The 19,764-nt window shown below is 43.7% G+C and overlaps 1 protein-coding gene across 1 annotated transcript in view; it reads left to right on the forward strand.

Moving 5' to 3' along the window:
• ppp2r2bb (protein phosphatase 2, regulatory subunit B, beta b) overlaps window positions 1–19,764 on the forward strand; it is a 109,910-nt gene that overhangs the window by 23,945 nt on the left and 66,201 nt on the right. The gene's annotated exons all lie outside the window — the stretch shown is intronic.

Raw genomic sequence — 19,764 nt, forward strand, 5'->3', positions numbered from 1 at the left:
ACTCCAAACCTACAACCTAATTTTGGACAAAATTACCTGAAAGGATTACTACAACCAAGGATTCCATTTCCCAAGCTATACAGAGGGTGCTCTGGCAAACGAACAGCAGAGACCTGAGGACACCATCGAACCTGGAATTGAGACAGACCAGACAGACCAGATACAACTTCAATTAGCACTGAGTTGTGAAGTGAGAGATGTCGAAGCCTTTGAGCCCAACAAATGTCAGGAGTCTCACATGCTACCCCACCCAAATCCAGAGGCATTGAAGCCCCGTCCTGCTGTTCAGAGACCATCCACTGGCATTTTCTACAAGATATCTGCCTCCAGAAATAAAAGCTTCTCCCAAGTGGGTGTGACACCTACTCCCGTTGCCTGCTGCACTGTTGCTTGGATTCTACTGGCGATCTGTTCACTGTCTGCCCTGGCTTGTCTCCCCTTGTCCCCACCACACTCGCACCTCTCTCCCGAGCTTTCGATCGCCTGCAGCACACAGGCATTGTTGGGGCGAGTGACTGAACTTACAATGGCTAGCCCTAAGTCTTTATATATTTTTCTTGTGCATTTTGCTATTTTGCTATTTGCTATCATGACTCCTGCATGCTTTGTTGACTATGAACTTTCTTGTTTACCCAACCGTGGGACAGACTATGTTTGTTCCCACTTTCTATTGGTTACACAGACTTTTGTCCTCCCATCCTATTCAAACCACCTCTCGCCAGCTTTGTATTCATGTTACCTGATGAAATTGCTGTATAATATGATCTTGTTGCCGTCTAATGCACATTCAAATGTCATAAATCAACACCGCAGAGATCTCCCTGTCCTCTGCCGTGCCTTGATTGTATTATTGTTGATGATATCTGGAAATGTGCATGTACACCCTGGCCCATCTACTGTTGCTAGCCCCAATTCTGACTTGTGCTCTGATATCTGCTTCACTGACATCTGCTTCACTGACTTCTGCTCTCGTAAAAGCCAGGGTTTTCTGCACGTTAACACTAGAAGCTTATTACCTAAAATGGATCAATTGAAAGTGTGGGTTCACAGCTCCAATCCAGATGTGTTGGTCATATATGAGATTAAGGAACAGTGTTTTGGAGACTGATGTTAACCTTTCTGGTTATAACCGTTTTCGGAAAGACAGATCTTCCAAAGGTGGGGGAGCGGCAATCTTTACCAAGGATCACTTTCGGTGCTCGGTTGTCTCGTCCAAGTCTGTCTCCAAACAATTTGATTTGTCGGTTTCAGCTCTTTGTTGACTGTTGCTGGGTGTTATCGTCCTCAATCAGCATCGGCCTGTACCCTAGCTGCCCTAAGCTCTCTCCTGGCCCCTTACACTATGTCTGAATTTGTCATGCTAGGTGACCTAAGCACCTATTTGTCCTGCTAGGTGCTTAAACCGCCTGACCAAGTCCTAAAACAATGGGATTCCCAAAATGAGAATTAAGTGCACTCAGGCTATCCGGAAGGCTAAAGTTAGTTACTTTAAGGAGCAGTTTGCTCTCTGTGGGTCTAAACCCAAGAAGTTCTGGAAAACGGAGACCTGGAGAATAAACCCTCCTCCTCACAGTTGCCCATGTCCCTTATAGTTGATGATGTGGTTGTTACTGACAATAAGCACATGGCTAAGCCTTTTAATCACCACTTCATTCAGTCAGGATTCCTATTTGACTCAGCCATGCCTCCTTGCCCGTCCAACATTTCCTCATCTCCCACCCCTTCTAATGCAACTAGCCCCGATGCTCCTCCCTCTTTTTCCCCTGCCCCGCTACAAAGTTTCTCCCTACAGGCGGTCACTGAGTCCGAAGTGCTAAAGGAGCTGCTTAAACTTGACAAAAAAAAAACATCTGGGTCAGATGGTTTAGAAACTTCCTTCTTTAAGGTTGCTGCCCCTATCATCGCCAAGCCTATCTCTGACCTTTTTAACTTGTATCTCCTCCCTGGGGAGCTTCCCATTGCCATGGTTCATCCTTTATTTAAAGGTCGTGATCAAGCTTATCCTAACTGTTATAGGCCTATTTCTATTTTGCCCTGTTTATCAAAAGTGTTGGAAAAACTTGTCAATAATCAACTGACTGGCTTTCTTGATGTCTATAGTATCCTCTCTGGTATGCAATCTGGTTTCCCGCTCAGGTTATGGATGTGTCACTGCAACCTTAAAGGTGCTAAATGATGTCAACATTGCCCTTGATTCTAAGCTGTTGTGCTGCTACTGCTATTTTTATTGACTTGGCCTAAGCCTTTGAGACGTTATACCATTCTATTCTTGTGGGCCGGCTAAGGATTATTGGTGTCTCTGAGGGGTCTTTGGCCTGGTTACCCAACTACCTCTCTATAAGAGTTCAGTGTATAAAGTCAGAACATCTGCTATCTCAGCCACTGCCTGTCACCAAGGGTGTACCCCAAGGCTCGATCCTAGGCCTCACGTTCTTCTCAATTTATATCAACAACATAGCTCAGGCAGTAGGAAGCTCTCTCATCATCCATTTATATGCAGATGATACAGTCTTATACTCATTTGACCTCTCCCCGGATTTTGTGTTAAACGGTTTACAACAAAGCTTTCTTAGTGTCCAACAAGCTTTTTCTGCTCTTAACCTTGTTCTGAACACCTCCAAAACAAAGGTCATGTGGTTTGGTAAGAAGAATGCTAGCTGGCTGTACTACAGACACCTGTCGTCATCATGGGAAAGACTCATTGTTATCTTTTCGTAAAACAACTGGTTGCAATATAGAGCCAATCTGGATACCAAGCAGATCCTGAGGGAAATTGACGAGTACCAACAGCTTTACGCTATGGAGGAAATACATACTCCTTCGTGAAAAGATCCAACCACCTCACAAAATAACTTTAACCTGACAAAAAAATGAAAAAACGATTCATCTACAGACACGGATGATTTACTTACCATTGAGGTAGAGGCTAGTGCTCTGGCTGGAATCCATGCAACAATGGAAAAGTTGCGTGAGGAGGTAGCAGGGCTGAGGGGGAGTTTGTAGTTCAGCCAGAGTGACATTTTCAAGCTCCAAAGAGAAAACAAGACACTCACAGCCAAGGTAAAAATACGCGATTCAAACATGGATTGTCTACTCAGGGAAAACAGGGTGATGAAGGAGACGCTACTAGACATACAAAGTCGTAGCATGCGTGAAAATAGATTTTTTTTCTGGTATTCCTGAGGACGCATCCACTAATCCAGAGGGCGCGATCAGAGAATTCATGAAATCTGCATTGAAACTTCCTATAGAGACTGTAAACAAGGTGGCTTTCCACCGAGTACACAGACTTGGAGCTCGGAGCGACAAGACCAAGGGTCCCCGACCGATTATCGCAAAATTTGAACACTACCAACAAAAGGAGCTGATCAAAAGTAGGGGGAGGGAGCTTAAAGGGACCAAATTCGGTCTCAATGACCAATTTCCAAAGGAGATAAACGAACGTCGTAAGAGACTGTATCCGGTACAAAGACAACAAAGGATGGATGGTAGGCCTGTCTTTATCATTGTGGACAAACTCTTTATAGATGGACAGCTATTCCCGAGACAGGGACATGCTTAACACCCCGGCCATCCGACAATCTAAGCTTGATGCCTTCAATCTCACACAAATTATCAATGAACCTACCAGGTACAACCCCAAATCCGTAAACACGAGCACCCTCATAGATGTCATTCTAACTAACTCGCCCTCCAAATACACCTCTGCCTTTTTCAATCAAGATCTCAGCGATCACTGCCTCATTGCCTGCATCCGTAATGGGTCTGCGACCAAACGACCAACCCTCATCACTGTCAAACGCTCCCTAAAACACTTCTGCGAGCAGGCCTTTCTAATCGACCTGGCCGGGGTATCCTGGAATGACATTGACCTCATCCCGTCAGTAGATGATGCCTGGCTATTCTTTAAAAGTGCCTTCCTCACCATATTAAATAATCATGCCCCATTCAAATAAATTTGAACTAGGAATAGATATAGTCCTTGGTTCACTCCAGACCTGTCTGCCCTTGACCAGCACAAAAACATCCTGTGGCGTTCTGCATTAGCATCGAATAGCCCCCGTGATATGCAACTTTTCAGGGAAGTTAGGAACAAATATACACAGGCAGTTAGGAAGCTAAGGCTAACTTTTTCACACAGAAATTTGCATCCTGTAGTACTAACTCAAAAAAGTTCTGGGACACTGTAAAGTCCATGGAGAATAAGAGCACCTCCTCCCAGCTGCCCACTGCTCTGAGGCTAGGAAAAACTGTTACCACCGATAAATCCGCTATAATTGAGAATTTCAATAAGCATTTTTCTACGGCTGTCCATGCTTTCCACCTGGCTACCCCTACCCCGGTCAACTGCCCGGAATCCTCCACAGCAACCCGCCAAAGCCCCCACCATTTCTCCTTCACCTAAATCCAGATAGCTGATGTTCTGAAAGAGCTGCAAAATCTGTATCCATACAAATCAGCCGGGCTAGACAATCTGGACCCTCTCTTTCTAAAATGGTCTGCCGAAATTGTTGCAACCCCTATTACTAGCCTGTTCAACCTCTCTTTCGTATCGTCTGAGATTCCCAAAGATTGGAAAGCTGCCGCGGTCATCCCCCTCTTCAAAGGGGGTGACACTCTAGACCCAAACTGCTACAGACCTATATCTATCCTACCCTGTCTTTCTAAGGTCTTCGAAAGCCAAGTTAACAAACAGATTACCGACCATTTCGAATCCCACCGTACCTTTTCCGCTATGCAATCTGGTTTCAGAGCTGGTCATGGGTGCACCTCAGACACGCTCAAGGTCCTAAACAACTTCATAATCGTCATCGATTAGAGACATTACTGTGCAGCCTTATTCATCGACCTGGCCAAGGCTTTCGACTCTGTCAATCACCACATTCTTATTGACTCGATAGCCTTGTTTTCTCAAATGATTGCCTCGCCTGGTTTACCAACTACTTCTCTGATAGAGTTCAGTGTGTCAAATCGGAGGGCCTGTTGTCCGGACCTCTGGCAGTCTCTATGGGGGTCCCACAGGGTTCAATTCTCGGGCCGACTCTCTTCTCTGTATACATCAATGATGTTTCGCTTGCTGCTGGTGATTCTCTGATCCACCTCTACGCAGACGACACCATTCTGTACACTTCTGGCCCCTCTTTGGACACTGTGTTAACTAACCTCCAGACGAGCTTCAATGCCATACAACTCTCCTTCCGTGGCCTCCAACTGCTCATAAACGCAAGCAAAACTAAATGCATGCTATTCAATCGATCCCTGCCCGCACCTGCTCGTCCAGCATCACTACTCTGGATGGCTCTGACTTAGAATACGTTTACAACTACAAATACCTGGGTGTCTGGTTAGACTGTAAACTCTGCTTCCAGACTCACATTAAGCATCTCCAATCCAAAATTAAATCTAGAATAAGCTTCCTATATCGCAACAAAGCATCCGTCACTCATGCTGCCAAACATACCCTCGTAAAACTGACCATCCTACCGATCCTCGACTTCGGTGATGTCATCTATAAAATAGCCTCCAACACTCTACTCAACAAACTGGATGCAGTCTATCACAGTGCCATCCGTTTTGTCACCAAAGCCCCATACACTACCCACCATTGCGACCTGTACGCTCTCGTTGGTTGGCCCTCGCTTCATACTCGTCGCCAAACCCACTGGCTACAGGTTATCTACAAGTCTCTGCTAGGTAAAGCCCTGCCTTATCTCAGCTCACTGGTCACCATAGCAGCACCCACTCGTAGCACGCGCTCCAGCAGGTATATCACACTGGTCACCCCCAAAGCCAATTCCTCCTTTGATCGTCTTTCCTTACAGTTCTCTGCTGCCAATGACTGGAACGAACTGCAAAAAGCTGGAGACTCATATCTCCCTCACTAGCACCAGCTGTCAGAGCAGCTCACAGATCACTGCACCTGTACATAGCCCATCTGTAAACAACCCATCTATCTACCTACCTCATCCCCATACTGTATTTATTTATTTACCTTGCTCCTTTGCACCCCAGTATCTCTACTTGCACATTCATTTTCTGCACATCTACCATTCCAGTGTTTAATTGCTATATTGTAATTACTTCGCCACCATGGCCTATTTATTGCCTTAACTTACCTCATTTGCACTCACTGTATATAGACTTTTTGTTTTCTTTTGTTCTACTGTATTATTGACTGTATGTTTTGTTTATTCCATGTGTAACTCTGTGTTGTTGTATGTGTCGAATTGCTATGCTTTATCTTGGCCAGGTCGCAGTTGCAAATGAGAACTTGTTCTCAACTAGCCTACCTGGTTAAATAAAGGTGAATTTAACAAATAAATAAAACAGCTCCATAACACCGTGGCTGTACTAAATTCTACAGGGACTTCAGGTTACAAAAAAAAAGAAGGTATAGGAACTGTTTAAAATATCTGAACATTATGAAGTGGATATGAACACACACGTACTCAACTACATGCTTGCTTACACATACGGACTTATACATACACACACACACCTGATCTCGCTCTCTTCTCTCCCTCTCTCTCTATTGTCGAGAACTGTTTTATAATTTAATGTGTTTATTCTTTGTCTATCTTTTTGATGTGTTTGTCTACAAGTTTATATATGGTCACAACAAGCAGGGTAAGATATCAGAATAGAGGCATTGGGGAATAATAACATATTGTACGGAATACATTTGTACTGTAGTGAAGCCGTCTCTAGAGTAATGCAAGGTCTCTTTTCATGATCATGTGAAACGTCAATTGCTACGGAAATGCTGGGATGTGTTTTTCAATGATGTTAAAGGTAATTATGATGCAACTATGATGATGATATGGATTCCAATTATGAATATTAAGGCTATACACATAGACACTCAAACATGCAAATTGGCAGAGTTATTATTTATTTGGACATCACACATTATAGTCTTACTCTTATTGAGACATCATACACACTCTCATTATATCATATCCAATATCATACACATCAACCTACTCAGATTTGTTACACACAATTTGTCTCAATTTTGTAACATCTGTAGCATTGGCTCACAATAAACAAAATATTGCTAGAACCTATTTCTTGAATTCTAAATATCAGACATTTGAAAGCTCTAGTGTTGACCTTCATAATACCTCTGATGGTAGTAACTTTACAAGCACTAATTATGGTCAATTTAGCCTGAGAATAGTATCTAATTATGGTAAGGGGTGAAATAAGTATAGCTAGTTATAATTGTAACTGTTTGGCAGATTATGAAACAAGAAGATCAGTCTTTACATGGCTAAAAGAAAAGGAATATAACATATACTGTTCACAGGAAACTCACTCTACATCCTTAGATGAAGTTGCGTGGAAAAAGGAATGGGGTGGTGAAATAGTTTTCTGTCATGGACAAAGGAACTCAAAGGGTGTAATGATATTAATTAACAAAAGTTTTGATCTGAATTTGCAAATAATCAGGAATGATTCGCAAGGAAGGTGGATCCGTTTGAATATGAAAGTGGACGAAAAAGAGATTTGGCTCATTAACTTCTCTGCGCTACTGATCCCTTTTACGGGATCATTTTCCTAAACAACCGCTGAATTGCAGGGCGCAAAATATTCATAAAAATATTTATAATCATGCAATCACAAGTGAAATATACCAAAATACAGCTTAGCTTGTTGTTAATCCACCTATCGTGTCAGATTCTGAAAATATGCTTTGCAACGAAAGCAATCTAAGCTTTTGTGAGAGTATCAATCAATGCTAGAACAATTAGCCTTATATTAGCTTGGTTAGCTTGGTCACGAAAGTCAGAAAAGCAATAAAATGAATCGCTTACCTTTGATAATCTTCGGGTGTTTGCCCTCACGAGACTCCCAATTACATAACAAATGTTATTTTTGTTCGATAAATATGACTTTTATAACAAAAAAACGCCATTTGGGTTGCGCGTTATATTCAGAAGACCAAAGACTCGTTCCGTTCGACGAAAATTCCAAAAAGTATCCGTAATGGTCGTAGAAACATGTCAAATGTTTTTTATAATCAATCCTCAGGTTGTTTTTAACAAACATAATCGATAATATTTCAACCGGACCGTAACCTACTCAATAAGAGAGAAAAAGAAAATGGAGAGCTACCCTCTCGCGCACAGGAACTAATCTGAGGACACCTGACTACTTTTGAAAAATCTCGCTCATTTTTCAAAATAAAAGCCTGAAACTATGTCTAAAGCCTGGTCACAGCCTGAGGAAGCCATTGGAAAAGGAATCTGGTTGATACCCCTTTAAATGGAAGAAAGACGGGCCAGGAAACACAGATAAAAAAATATAAATAATTTCCGGGTTAGATTTTCTCAGGTTTTCGCCTGCAGAATCAGTTTTGTTATACTCACAGACAATACTTTGACAGTTTTGGAAACTTTGGAGTGTTTTCTATCCTAATCTGTAAATTATATACATATTCTACAATCTGGACCTGAGAAATAGTCTGTTTACCTTGGGAACGTTATTTAAAAAAAATAAAAATAATAATCTGGGCCCTAGCATCAAGAGGTTATTCTATATGGTCCAAATCAGGATGATCCACACTTCTTCGAAAACATTTATACCAATTTATTGAACTTACAGGCAACAAATGATCTAATCATTATGGTAGGAGACTATAACACAGTGTTAAGTACCTCAATGGACCGTATAGGTAATCACTCTACAAACTATCATCACCGTGCCCTAAATGGAAATCACAAATATTATGGACACATTAGAAATAGTGGATATTTGGAGACTAAAAAAACCCTACCTAGTGAGATATACATGGAGGAGACTTAATCAAGCTAGTCGTCTTGACTACTTTCTTGTCTCTTTCTCTCTTGCATCAAAGGTTAAAAAAGTTTTAATTTAATAGGAGACAGAATGCGATTGGATCATCATTGTCACGTTCCTGACCGGTTTTCTGTTATTTTGTATGTGTTTGACGGTCAGGGCGTGAGTTTGGGTGGGTAGTCTGTGTTATATGTTTCTATGTTTGTATAAGGGTGACCTGATATGGCTCTCAATTAGAGGCAGGTGGTTTTCATTTCCTCTGATTGAGAGTCATATTAAGGTAGGCGTTTTCACACTGTTGGTTTGTGGGTGGTTGTCTCCTGTGTCAGTGTTTGTCGCGCCACACGAGACTCTCTCGGTTTATGTAGTCTGTTCCTGTTCGTGAGTTCTTCGTGTATTTATGTAAGTTCCATGTCCAGGTCTGTCTACTCCGTTTTGTTATTTTGTTAATTATTCAAGTGTTTTCGTTTCGTGTTTTTTCGTCTTGTTTAAATAAATCATGTCATATAACAACGCTGCGTTTTGGTCAAATCCCTGCTCCTCCTCTTCGGACACGGCTAGCGAGGAAGCCCGAGAAGAAACCCCAAAAATTTATTGGGGGGGGGGGGGGGGGGGGGGGCTAAGAGGTAGTGGGCCAAGGGCAGGTAGGAGACCTGCGCCCACTTCCCAGGCTAACCGTGGAGAGCGGGAGTACGGGCAAACACCGTGTTACGCAGTAGAGCGCACGGTGTCTCCTGTACGTGTGCATAGCCCGGTGCGGGTTATTCCACCTCCCCGCACTGGTAGGGCTAGATTGAGCATTGAGCCGGATGTCATGAAGCCGGCCCTACATATCTGGCCACCAGTACGTCTCCTCGGGCCGGCATACATGGCACCAGCCTTACGCATGGTTTCCCCGGTTCGCCTACATAGCCCGGTGCGGGTTATTTCACCTCCCCACACTGGCCGGGCGACGGGGAGCATTCAGCCAGGTAAGGTTGGGCAGGCTCAGTGCTCAAGGGAGCCAATACGCCTGCACGGTCTGGTATTTCCGGCGCCACCTCCCCGCCCCGCCCCAGCCCAGTACCACCAGTGCCTACACCACGCACCAGGCTTCCAGTGCGTTTTCAGAGCCCTGTTCCTCCTCCACGCACTCTTCCTATGGTGCGTGTCTCCAGCCCAGTGCCTCCAGTTCCGGCACCACGCACTAAGCCACCTGTGCGTCTCCAGAGCCTTGTACGCACTGTTCCTTCTCCCCGCACTCGCCCTGATGTGCGTGCCCTCAGCCCGGTACCTCCAGTTCCGGTACCACGCACCAGGCCTATAGTGCGCATTGAGAGTCCAGTGTGCCCTGTTGTTGTTCCCCGCACTAGCCTGAAGGTGTGTGTCCTTAGCCCGGTACCTCCAGTTCCGGTACCACGCACCAGGCCTACAGTGCGTCTCATCCGGCCAGAGCCATCCGTCTCACCAGCGCCATCTGAGCCATCCGTCTCCCCAGTGCCGTCTGAGCCATCCGTCTGCCCAGTGCCGTCTGAGCCATCCGTCTGCCCAGTGCCGTCTGAGCCATCCGTCTGCCCAGTGCCGTCTGAGCCATCCGTCTGCCCAGTGCCGTCTGAGCCATCCGTCTGCCCAGTGCCGTCTGAGCCATCCGTCTGTCCCGAGCCATTAGAGCCGCCCGTCTGTCCCGAGCCGTCAGAGCCGTTAGTCAGTCAGGAGCCACTAGAGCCATTCGTCAGTCAGGATCTGCCAGAGCCGCCAACCAGACAGGATCTGCCAGAGCCGCCAACCAGACAGGATCTGCCAGAGCCGCCAACCAGACAGGATCTGCCAGAGCCGCCAACCAGACAGGATCTGCCAGAGCCGCCAACCAGACAGGATCTGCCAGAGCCGCCAACCAGACAGGATCTACCAGAGCCGCCAACCAGACAGGATCTGCCAGAGCCGCCAGCCAGACAGGATCTGCCAGAGCCGTCAGCCAGCCATGAGCGTCCAGAGCCGTCAGCCAGCCATGAGCGTCCAGAGCCGTCAGCCAGCCATGAGCGTCCAGAGCCGTCAGCCAGCCATGAGCGTCCAGAGCCGTCAGCCAGCCATGAGCGTCCAGAGCCGTCAGCCAGCCATGAGCGTCCAGAGCCGTCAGCCAGCCATGAGCGTCCAGAGCCGTCAGCCAGCCATGAGCGTCCAGAGCCGTCAGCCAGCCATGAGCGTCCAGAGCCGTCAGCCAGTCATGAGCTGCCCCTCAGCCCAGAGCGGCTATTTATCCAGAACTGCCCCTCAGTCCAGAGCTGTCTCTCTGTCCGGAGCTGCCCTTCAGTCCGGAGTTGCCCCTCTATCCTGAGCTACCTCTCTATCCTGAGCTACCTCTCTATCCTGAGCTATCCCTCTGTCCTGAGCTATCCCTCTGTCCTGAGCTATCCCTCTGTCCTGAGCTACCTCTCTGTCCTGAGCTACCTCGTCCCGGAGCTGTCCTTTATCTTGGTGTTGCCCCTTAACCTAAGTGGGTGTATAATGAGGGTGGTCATTCTAAGGGGGAGACGTAAGCTGGGATTGACTATGGTGGGGTGGGGACCTCGCCCAGAGCCTGAGCCACCACCGTGATCAGATGCCCACCCAGACCCTCCCCTAGACTTTTGGTGGTGCGTTCGGAGTACGGAGTACGGAGTACGGTTATGTCACGTTCCTGACCGGTTTTCTGTTATTTTGTATGTGTTTGACGGTCAGGGTGTGAGTTTGGGTGGGTAGTCTATGTTATATGTTTCTATAAGGGTGACCTGATATGGCTCTCAATTAGAGGCAGGTGGTTTTCATTTCCTCTGATTGAGAGTCATATTAAGGTAGGCGTTTTCACACTGTTGGTTTGTGGGTGGTTGTCTCCTGTGTCAGTGTTTGTCGCGCCACACAGGACTGTCTCGGTTTATGTAGTCTGTTCCTGTTCGTGAGTTCTTTGTGTATTTATGTAAGTTCCATGTCCAGGTCTGTCTACTCCGTTTTGTTATTTTGTTAATTATTCAAGTGTTTTCGTTTCGTGTTTTTTCGTCTTGTTTAAATAAATCATGTCATATAACAACGCTGCGTTTTGGTCAAATCCCTGCTCCTCCTCTTCGGATGAAGGAGGAAAGCCGTTACAATCATCTAATTGGACTTCACATAACTCTTATAGATTTTCCACATGGACGGGGATATTGGAAATTTAATCAAAGTTTACTGGAGGACAACTTATTTTTAACTAAGACAAAATAATTTATAACTGAATACTTCCAGTATAATATAGGTTCAGCAAATCCCCTTATTGTTTGGGATACCTTTAAATGAACCTTCAGGGGTCATTCAATTCAATATTCATCAATAAAAAAGCAGTTTATGGCTAAAGAAACAAGACTGACAAGGGAAATACATGAACTAATAGTACAGGTAGATAGCAATAAAAACGATACTACAAAGATATAAAATAATTTAGAGGAAAAACAAAAAGAACTTGAGGAACTTATTCAAGAATGATCTAATCTAACCTATTACAAAAATAAAGCAAACTGGATGGAATATGGAGAAAAATGCACAAAATTTTTCCTGAATCTCCAATACAGGAACGCTAACAAAAAGAATTAGCAGAAACTAGTTACTGAAGACGGAGTCATCTATGATTCTCCGAATTATATTTTTAAAGAGGAAGCTAATTATTTTAGGCAGATGTTCTCTTTTCCGTCTCATCCTCTCCCACTGAATGAAGATTACGGTAAGGAATTCTTTCCAAATAATATAAAAAATGGAAAATTAACAAAAGTACAGAAAGATCAGTGCGAAGGCCAAATTACGGAAGAAGAACTTTTTGAGGCTATTAAATCTTTTCAGTCTGGAAAAACCCCAGGGCTTGATGGCATACCGGTAGAGGTATATCAAGTATTTTTTTGATATACTCAAAGCTCCATTGTTAGATTGTTTTAACTACTCCTATATAAATGGTAGTCTGTCAGGTACTCAGCAGGAAGGTCTGATTTCTCTATTATTAAAACAAGACGCAGATGGCAAATATAAAGACCCGGTCTATCTAAAAAAACTGGAGGCCCCTTACACTTCAATGTTGTGATGCAAAAATAGCAAAATGCATAGCACTCAGAATTAAACAGTTTGTTTTACATGGACGATACATTGGAGATAATATACGACAACTACTAGAAATAATAGAACATCATGAAACATATAAGAAGACAGGAATGGTATTTATAGCGGATTTTGAAAAGGCATTTGATAAAGTAAGATTGAATTTTATTTATAAATGCCTGGACTCTTTTCAATTTCGGTAATTCTCTTATAAAATGGGTAAACATAATGAATAGCAACCCCAAGTGTAAAATAGTAAATAACAGCTACTTCTCAGAGAGTCTTGAATTGTCAAGAGGAGATTAACAAGGGTATCCGCTGTCATCATATCTATTCGTTATGGCCATCGAAATGCTAGCTATTAAAATCAGATCCAATAACGACATTAGAGGATTAGAAATCCAAGGATTAAAAACAAAGGTGCCCATGTATGCCGATGACTCAAGTTTTATGTAAAGTCCGCAAGCTAGATCCCTGCAATGTCTCATTAAAGATCCAGATAACTTTTCTGTACTCTCTGGACTAAAACCTAATTATGATAAGTGTACAATATTACGTATTGGATCCTTAAAAAATACAACTTTTACATTACCTTGCAGCTTACCTATAAAATGGGCTGATGGTGAAGTAGACATACTCGGAATTCATATCACAAAAGATATAAATAAGCTCTCCACAATGAATTTCAATAGAAAACTTAAAAATAGACAAGATCCTGCAACCATGGAGAGGTAAATACCTGTCTATTTATGGAAAAATTGCCCTGATTAACTCCTTAGTCATATCTCAGTTTACTCACTTACTTATGGCGCTACCTACTCCTGATGATTCATCTTTCAAATGAGCAAAAAATATTTTGCTTTATTTGGGACGCTAAACCAGACAAAATGAAACAAGCCTATCTATATAATGAATATGAATTGGGTGGGTTGAGATTATTAAATATAAAAACACTAAACCTCTCTCTAAAAGCTTCACTCATTCAAAAGTTTTATTTGAACCCTAAATGGTTCTCAAGTAGATTAATAAGAAAAGCTCATCCATTGTTTAAAAATGGCCTTTAAGCCTTTGTGCAGATTGCCATGTCTCATTTTCGATTAATTGAAAATTATACTTTTTTCAAAGTATCTGTCTTTTTCAAACAAGCATTGCAGAGCTGGCTACATTTTCAATTTCATCCCCCTGAAAAGATAGAACAAATATTAAAACAAATATTATGGCTGAACTCAAATGTGCTGGTTAATAAAATACCTGTATTTATGGGAAAGATGTTTGAAAATGGTATTTTGTTGTTAAATTATATTGTAAATTGTAATGGTAGAGTTATGTCCTTCATGGAGTTATCAGAATTGTACGGGAAGGTCTGCTCAATCCAAGAGTACAACCAATTGATTACAGCATTGCCCCAAAAATGGAGGAGGCAGGTGGCAGTGGGAGGAGGTAGGGAACTGGTCTGTCTGCCCAATATAAAGGATCGAAACTGGCGGAGGAATAAAAATAGCATAAATAGGAAAGTATACCAGTTTCATTTGAGGACCAGGATGTTGACAACTGTGCCATACAGATTGCAAAATAGTTGGGAAGAGATGTTTGGTGTACCGATTCCATGGTACAGGGTGTATGAGTTGATATATAAAACAACGCAAGTTTCAAGACTTCGTGCTTTTCAGCTAAAATTATTATATAGAATTCTTGCCACCAACAAAATGTTGAATATTTGGGGAATAAAATCATTGAAGCTCTGCAGATTTTGTTGTGAGGATACAGAATCAATATTTATTTTGGTATTGCCCTCAGGTAGCCTGTTTCTGGTCTCAGGTTCAGTAATGGCTGAAAATGCATAGCAATGATCTAAAATTGACCCTAGAAATAGTACTGTTCGGAGATCTGGAGAGACCGGGTTAGTCAATTACTAATATACTAATACTCTTAGTAAAAGTATTTATCTTCAACACGCAATCTGTAGATTCTATTCGATTAGATAGATTGAAATTGTACGTTAAACATCATAGCATAGTTGAAAGATATGTGTTGCTGGTGGCCAGCAGAGACAGATGGGATGGGCTGAGGGAAGCTGAATGTTGGTATGTGGAATTGGAGACAAGTGGGAGTGGAGTTGCTGTTTGAGAGAGAGAATGATGGTCAAAAGGTAAAGGGAAAAAAAGTCAAAATAAAACATAAAAGAAGTACATTTGAATGGCATTAAGTGGCAGTGTTTTTACAACTAATGCCGGTTTGCCTGAGGCTGATGCCGTGCAGGTGTATGTACACATGCATTTACACACACTCTCATTCAAATAAACACATACAAGAACACACACATACATGTAATAGTGCCAGACATGCACACAAACATATAAAGTAGGCATTGCTGTTATGATTTCAGTTGTCCTTGATGTCCTTTTTTAAAATGTATTATTTAGTTGTATTTTTTTGGGCATTGTTGTTTGCTGTTTTCTTCTGTCTTTTCCTTTTTTCTCTTTCGTTCATTTTCTTGGTTGTTGGTGCATTGGGGGGGTTCTTGGGGGTGGGGAATGGAATTAATTGTATTTTTTATTGTATTTTTTATTTTCTTCCGGGGGGGACTGTGGGCGGGGTCACGAATGGTTGAGGGACAGCTATTGGGGAACTGTGGGGGGATCTTGTAGGGTTCGGGTTTCACAAGATTGTGATCATGAAAAAGGAAACAGTGTCAGTGATGGTTGTTTAGCAGTCTAATGGCCTTGAGATAGAAGCTGTTTTTCATCCCAGCTTTGATGCACCTGTACTGATCTCGCCTTCTGGATGATAGCGGGGTGAACAGGCAGTGGCTCGTGTGGTGTTGTCCTTGATGATCTTTTTGGCCTTCCTGGAGGGCAGGCAGTTTGCCCCCGGTGATGCGTTGTGCAGACCGCACTACCCTCTGGAGAGCCTTGCGGTTGAGCGCGGTGAAATTGCTGTACTAGGCAGTGATACAGCCCGACAGGAGGCTCTCTGTAAAGTGTGTTTTAGATGACAAGCCAAATTTCTTCAGCCTCCTGAGGTTGAAGAGGCGCTGTTGCGCCTTCTTCACAACGCTGTTTGTGTGGGTGGACCATTTCAGTTTGTCCGTGATGTGTACGCCGAGGAACTTAAAACTTTCCACCTTCTCCACTACTGTCCCATCGATGTGGATGGGGGGGGGGGGGGGGGGGGGGGGGGGGGGGTGCTCCCTCGGGGGGTGCTCCCTCTGCTGTTTACTGAAATCCACGATCATCTGCTTTGTTTTGTTGACATTGAGTGAGAGGTTATTTTCCTGACACCACACTCTGAGGGCCCATCGTTGTTGGTAACCAGGCCTACCACTGTAGTGTCATCTGCAAACTTGATGATTGAGTTGGAAGCGTGCATGGCCACGCAGTCATGGGTGAACAGGGAGTACAGGGGAGGGCTGAGAACACACCCTTGTGGGGCCCAGTGTTGAGCATCAGCGGGGTAGAGATGTTGTTTCCTACCACCTGGGGGCGGCCCGTCAGAAAGTCCAGGACCAAGTTGCACAGGGCAGGGTCGAGACCTAGGGTCTCGAGCTTAATGACGAGTTTGGAGGGTACTATGGTGTTAAATGCTGATCTGTAGTCAATGAACAGCATACTTACATAGGTATTCCTCTTGTCCAGATGGGATAGGGCAGTCTGCAGTGTGGTGGCGTCAGTGGACCTATTGGGGCGGTAAGCAAATTGGAGTGGGTCTAGGGTATCAGCTAGGGTGGAGGGGATATGGTCCTTGACTAGTCTCTCTCTGATAGTTTTCCTGGGAGGTTTTATTAACTGTCTGAAACGGAAATTATAAGTTATTTGAAGGTAATTAAATAACATTCTGAGAACATCTTTCAATAAAATGTTTAATAACACTGCTAGCTTAGTTTTGGTTAGCTTTTTTGAACTTCAAGGACAAATAGGACACATGGAATTTCCTTTCCTTAGGCATTAATCGTGCAAACACATACAATTTTTTATGTGGCACAGACTCAGTGAGATTCAAACCTGTAATAATTTCTTATCTATCCATGGAATTAGTCCACTGCGCCACCAGGATGGAGCTAGCATGCCATGTTTTTTAACTCATACAAAGCTGTTCATTTTAGTCTATTCAAACAGACCCCATTTCAAAGGAAACAAGCACTCATTAAGATCAGGTGTGGCCAATTAGTGGGCGCGGCCAACACACCTGAACACACTTAAAAAGATAGGGGATATAGAGAGTTTTGTTGATGCTGACGATGGAACGTATACAGTATGTTTTTAAATAACATTCTTAGAATGTTTCCTTGTGGTTTTTATGGAAAGTTTTCTTATATTTCTCGGAACAATTTGAGAACGTGACTTTAAATAGAACCATGAGGAAACCTGTTGGAAACGTTATGCTGAAGTACAGAAATTCTCACAGAAGATTGTTGTTTCTTAGCGTTCTCTGAACTATTCGAGAACATTTCCAATGTAAAACCAGTTGGAGAACGTTCCTAGAACATTACCAACATTTAAATGAAATGTAACCATGTTTGAACTATCAGGAAATGTTATTTTAAAGCAATGAAATACCAACAAAATCATGTATTTTTCTCATGTTCTATAAATGTGCTGAGAATGTTCCAAAGCCAAGACACTATCGTGCACCATTCCCAGAAAGTTGTGGGTAAGGTTGTATGAAAAATAACCATAGAACAACCACACTCTAACCTAGCTCTAAGAAACATATGGTTCTAAGAACATTATGTGCTAGCTGGGGGTCTTTTGATGCTGCTGTTACTTGCTTCAAAATACGTTCTTCTTAGCTTTGATTAATGGTGCTGTTGTGGCGTCTGTTTTACAGATTTGTTTGATATCACACTTGAAAGTTCCTTTCTTGCACTAAGCAACTACCCATGTGCCGTGCCTCTGGAAGTGCCTTCTTCTCGGCTGCTTAGGGCTCGGATACAGCCGTCTGTATCTGTCATCATCCATAAAGCAGAGGAATTCATAAGAAGAGAGAGAGAAATACAGTGCTGGTCTGTGTGTTTCTGCCTTCATGGCTGTACTCAATGGCTCTTAACTTGAGAGTTATTTTATCGGTAGTGTATTTACTTGTTGTTGTGTTCTCTCTCTCCTGCTGAGTAGGTGGCCATGTTATCGGCAAACAGGGACAAACCAATCATCTGTAGAGTGACGTTGGCTGAGCCTGTGCTGCCTGGTCCCTCCATGGGGGGGTTGACTTTGTTTTGTGAACCACACCAGCATTGTGTGTTACTGCTCTAACCCCCTCTCCTTTGCCCCCCCCCCCCCCCCCCCCCCCCCGCCACCCCTGCCTGCTATCGATGGTCTGACTCATGCCTCTGTCTGTCACCCAGCTGTGCAACACGAGGCGAGCAATCTGACTGACCTGCTTTATCCAGCAGCACGTGGCTGGCCACACTCACTGACACCTCATCTATTCCGGCCCATTTCCACGTGAAGCTCCCCAGTCCCCTCTCCCACTGCTGCTCCATCCGTACCCACCCACAGCCCACTGCCTGTACTTAGCTCATAACCTGGGCCACTCATCCATGCTAAAGAGGGATTTACACCCAGGGCAGGCCAGACATGGCGGGCAGGCAACATCACGTCAGACCTGGTCTGTTGTGGCCTGTGGTGGATCTGGATCATATACCTCCAAGATTCCAGGAGGGTTAGAATGTGAGTCACGGGCGGGGGCGGGGTGAAAAGAGAAAGGAGAGCAGTCATGGCAGGGGGATTTGATGCTGTTGTTGAAAAGTGGTTGAAACACACTGTGTCGGGATGTTGTGATGTGAATCGCTGAGTTTTCAATCATAGATCGGCCCTAATCCTCTCCAGGATAAGAGCTGAGAGATTCAACTGACAAGTGGCGGGTAATGGCCAAGTTAGAGAGACGACTGGCTGGGAATGCGCATCATGTGATTCTCTCATACAGTTGTTCAGTAATAAAGTTGTTCTTCACATTTGATCTCAATGTTCCTCCTCCTTGTTTTTCTCATAGTTCTCTTTTTCTCCTCCTCTTGTATCTCTCCTCCACATGGTGGAAAAACCTTTAATACAACATTGTGTTCTAATCCAACACCCCCTCATAGTGTATACAGGAAGCTGTGTGGTCAATGTTTCTAAAAATAGTGTCCCCAGGGCCGGCTCTAGCCTTTTGGGCACAGTATTTGGCCATGATTATTACAAGTCTAGATAACTGGCTAGACTAACTAACCAATCTAAACATTGTTAGCTGACATGGCTAATTGAGTGATTGTCAGTGACAAAACAAGAGAAAAACTGCTGATGCACAACCACATTTCCTAACGTGCACCTTGTGTATTCTACTATTCTATACTGAACAAAAATTGAAATGCAACATGTAAAGTGTTGGCCCATGTTTCATGATCTAAAATAAAAGATTGCAGAAATGTTCCATATGCACAAACAGCTTATTTCTTTCAAATATTGTGCACTGCAGGAATGTCCACCAGAGCTGTTGCCAGATAATTGAATGTTAATTTCTCTACCATAAGCCGCCTCCAACGTCGTTTTAGAAAATTTGGCAGTATATCCAACCAGCTTCACAACCGCAGACCACGTGTAACCACGCCAGCCCGGGACCTCCATATCCAGCTTCTTCACCTGCAGGATCGTCTGAGACCACCCACCTGGATAGCTCTGTCTGTAATAAAGCCCTTTTATGGGGCAAAAAAATATTCTGATTGGCTGGGCCTGGCTCCCAAGTGGGTGGGCCTATTCCCTCCCAGGCCCACCCATGGCTGCACCCCTGCCCAGTCATGTGAAATCCATAGATTAGGACCTAACAAATTTATTTCAGTTGACTGATTTCCTTATATGAACTGTAAGTCAGTAACATCGTTGAAATTGTTCCATGTTGCGTTTATATATTTTTTCA

The sequence above is a fragment of the Salvelinus fontinalis genome, chromosome 2 (genome assembly GCF_029448725.1).
Source record: "Salvelinus fontinalis isolate EN_2023a chromosome 2, ASM2944872v1, whole genome shotgun sequence".
NCBI classification, from domain to species: Eukaryota; Metazoa; Chordata; class Actinopteri; order Salmoniformes; family Salmonidae; genus Salvelinus; species Salvelinus fontinalis.